Source organism: Acanthisitta chloris, unplaced genomic scaffold (genome assembly GCF_000695815.1).
Source record: "Acanthisitta chloris isolate BGI_N310 unplaced genomic scaffold, ASM69581v1 scaffold33104, whole genome shotgun sequence".
Classification (NCBI taxonomy): domain Eukaryota; kingdom Metazoa; phylum Chordata; class Aves; order Passeriformes; family Acanthisittidae; genus Acanthisitta; species Acanthisitta chloris.
In genome coordinates this window covers 32,677-37,027 of record NW_008671560.1, presented here as the reverse complement: position 1 = coordinate 37,027, position 4,351 = coordinate 32,677, and positions in this window count along the sequence as shown.

Genomic DNA, 4,351 nt, shown 5'->3' with positions numbered 1-4,351 from the left:
GCTGAAAGAGCAGGAGAAAGCTGCAACACTTTCAGAGACTCAGAAAAATACAGTGCTGCCTTTGTTCTCCTAAAGAATGGCTCTAGTTTATTTTTGTAACTCAAGTAACACCAGAATGACCTGGATGCCATCTGAGCATGCAGCAGATTGAGGCTGGAAAGGGCAGAACACAGATGGCATTTCCAGACATCCAGGGTTTGCCTAGTTACCACCACAGGCACTTACACAAACCCCTAGCTGAGGGGGAACAAAGCAGTGTGCTGTGAGGTGCTGCAGGGAGGGAGAGCAGCAAACTTGGCTTTTCCTCTTCATGTAGCCTACTACATCATTCCTGGTTTGCCTTTTTTTCACCAGAAAACAATTCTGCCTCCCAAGGTGAGCACTGGGCACTTGCACCAGAGCAGAAATGCTTGTCTAGTAAGAAGATATAAATGTGGTCTCCAGCAGCATTGGGTATTTGGACAGCAAATGGCTGTAATGAATTACAAGTAGTAGTACTTGTCATTTGTGGGAATACTTGCTTGCTCCTTGCACTTACCTGCTTGGCTCTGGAGTAACAAGTGCCAAACCTGCTCAAGAGACAAGGTGCTCTCTCAAGGCTTCACACAGCAACTCTTTCAGCTGGTGTTTGACTGACCCACCAGGAGCATCTCCTGCTGCCACAAGCCTGACTGCACTCCCACCACCTGGGCACAGACACCTTTCCTCCATGGAGCAGCTACTCCATCCCTCCTCAGCAGCACCTTCAGCCACTGCCCAGGACCCTGCTCTGCATGCACTGTTGTTACCTCCTGACTGCACAGACATGAAAGCTCCTCAGGCCTCCTCTGCTGAACTGCTGCACACCCCAGGGCCACCTTCCAAGCAGCAAATGTCTGGGGTTCACTCACGCCTGCCTTGTGGCCTGGGCCATCCTTGTACTACAAGAAGATGGAGGTATTACAGAATTTTGTCCAGAAAGCAGCCTAAAAGCTCTAAAACAAAAAAATTACCTCTCCCCAACAGAAATACACAGTGGAGTTAAAAATGAAGAAAACACTCCTCCCACCTAGCAGAGAAGATACAGTGGTTGCCACCCAGGAGTATACAGCCCTCAAGGAGACATGAAAATCTGAGTACATAACTCTAAACCACAGAGTAGTAATTTTTATCCTTATCCTTCAGAATGACAAGTACCCTTGCAAATTTAATGCCATTCCCCTAACTTCTGCATGCAGAGTGGTACTGACAGGCAGCATTTGGCTTTTGATTTTCTGCTTTCCCAAAGCAGCAGCAGAATTTGGAAGACAATGTAAGAACAGTGCAGTTCTGACAATGACCAGGTGAATTTAATAAGTCTTACCTTTCTCCTCCACTGACTGCAAATCTTGCTGTGTGTTCAATCAATCAGTTCTTCCAACTTCTTCCTCAGTTACTGAGTTTCTTACTTAAATTATAATTATTTGTCAGAGTAAAGCAACCAAAGTGGCTGAGTTAATTTATTTCTTAAGGTCTCTTAACCCAGCCACAATTCCTATGCTTTGTGGAATTCAAACCCTGCTGAGCCACAGGAATGCTCACCTGGCACTTCAGCCACTGGCAGTGGTCACAGAAAGAAACACACATTGGTGCACGTTGTAGCATTTGATCTTTATTATTTGGATCAAAGGTCAAATGATTACATTTGTCTGAAAGATCACGACGAAGGCCAATGATGTAAGAAAAGATATTTGAATCCCATTCGAGAGACTGCATCTGAGCTAGGCAAGTGCAGTAACAGTCAGAAGGCAATAAAATAAACACGGGTACAAACACAGGAGGTCAGGATAAGGGTTCTCCCCTCTCAGTGACCATTCTGTCAGGAGGGAGGGACATACACTTTTAGAAAGTGACAATCATTGGCAATTCTTAACTCTGCCTTCCCAGAACGGTGGTTATGGTTACTCCCCGAGAGGACCCAGTGCTTGCTCCAGCTCTACATTAGGCATCTACACCAGCTCTCAGCAGCCAGGGTCAGATGCAGTCACTGATTTAGTACCTTCCTAACACAGCACAGACAACTTCATATTTTTTTTCTCTTCAAGTATCAGCACAACGGTTTATTTACACTTGTGTACAATTCTTTTTACTGAACACCCATTGTAGTAAAACACTCATCACAGTACATTTGAAAGCAGGCTATAAAATAATACCTACTGTACACAGAACATTTAGCCTCGAGGATGTTACAGCACCTCTGACAGTTCAGAGAAGTGAAACAAAAGGAGAGAGGAGACACCAAGTTGTGCTCATCAGCAAAGAGCAGCAGCACCTGGGCTCAGCTCTCACTGGGGGAAACCTTTCCTTCCACCACATTCCTTCAGCCAGGTTCGAGCTCAGGAAGTACTGCCTGCTGCTGGTAAAATCCTGCTCGTCTAATGCAGGATAAACCCTGACATTCTCAATGTAAAAACTGTTTAACCACTCCTGTCACGGCTGGAGGAGGGGACTGAGGGCTGCCTGGGGCTTTCCCACACCAAACACATGCCAAATCAGGAGGTGAAATTACTCCTACAGTTTTCCCACAAAGGTGGCCTTGTTAACTACACATCAATAAATTAACTCCTCTGAGCAGTGCCATGTGGGCTCTCTCCTCACACCAGAACTATGGACAAGGCTGAATTAACAGAGGTCTGAAATGGCCATACTGAACACAGAGATCACACACACACACACACACACACACACAAAGCTTTAGACAGCAGGGCTTGAAGCAAGTGTTTCTGGTCATTCTGTACCCTACACATTCCTCTTCTGAAACAGAACCCAGCGATGCACTATGGCTTACTTCCAGAGCTGAATATATTGTTGAATTTAGCTTATTGAAAAAAATTATCACAACAGCAGCACATTATTTTATAAACCCTGCACAAACAAAAGACAATTTAGCCCTTGCCTGCAGAATTATGTTATGAGGGCCTGGTATTCCACACAGGAATTGAGGAAAGGAAAACAACAAAACAAACCAACCCCAACAACATACATGGTAAAAGCTTAATTGATTGAATAGAATCCTTAGGAAAAACACAGTCCAACTACCAAAGAGTAGTTCTCATTTCAGAGCTAGAGGCAGCAGCAGTGCTGGCAGCTCACTTCAGTTGTCTGGTAACACACATACAAAATACACTTCGATTTAGTACAGTTAAAGGGTTGTGGCCTCAACAGACATAGAAAATTCGATTTTTAGCACTGGAGTTTCACTAGGCATAAAAGAGCAGCGAAGAATTGGGATGATGGAAGGTGCTTAAAAACAATTTAAAAAACCCCAAGGCAGGTGCGCCATGTTAAAATTATTTCAGAATTTACCTGTTTTTTCTTGCATGAGCTGTTAGAACGGTTAAACTCACCTAACCTTTCTGTACTGTTTCCTGATGTACATATTAAATGTAGCTATAAAAGAGAAACATATACTTTTATGTTGAAATACATTCCAAAAATTGCCTAAAAAAAATATAATCACAACACTAACAGGACAAAGAGCTTCTCCAGCTCTTAACAGTCTGAATCCTTTTCCCCCTCCCTTCTCAGGAAAGCTGCTCATCCCCTCCCATAACTGCAGCAGACAGGATGTGTTCTCTCCATCTCTCTCTCGATTCATTCCCTGGCTGTACTCACATGCATGTCCCCCATTTGATACTGTGTTCCCCACTGCCCTTCAAAATACAGCTGGCCTCTAGAAAATGTTCAAATCTTGGTAAAACAGCAGAATCTTCCAGGTAGCAAATCCAGCCTTACTGCTTTAATTTTCCAAAAGGAGAGTCTCCCTTGGAAATTTCAGAAAAATTCTAAGTTGTGGTTGGCAAACCAAAGCTCAGTTCAAAGCACAGAGCAGCCATCAGAGCTGACAGGCTTCCCCACTTAAAGCAGCTGTGCAACATGAAGCCTCCAATGCTCAAAATGTAGAATTTCACCCATGTTAAATACACCATCAAAAAAATCTCCGTTTAATTCTAGGCAATCATTCACAGTAAAAATAAGAGGAACTCTTAGAAAAACACTTACAAAAGAAAGTAAAATCTAGTTAAAATCTGACAGTAAAATCGACACGGGCAATTAACCATCTTGCAGAATCCACAGATGAACAGTAAAAACCCACTGAAACTGCACAAATTTACATATGAAAAACCTAAAGCCAACTCTGCTCTGCTTCCCATAATCTTTTTACTGATACCTTTCAGCACTGGGAGTTATCCACAACTACAGGTTTTCTCCAAAGAAGCGGAATCACATTCGAAATGTCTTAAAGTGAAGGGGAGGCACCTTCATCCGACACCTTCGCCACCTCGGGGCCCTGAGCTGGCTGGAGGAGGAGCTGCCGCCCCGGGGGCTTGAG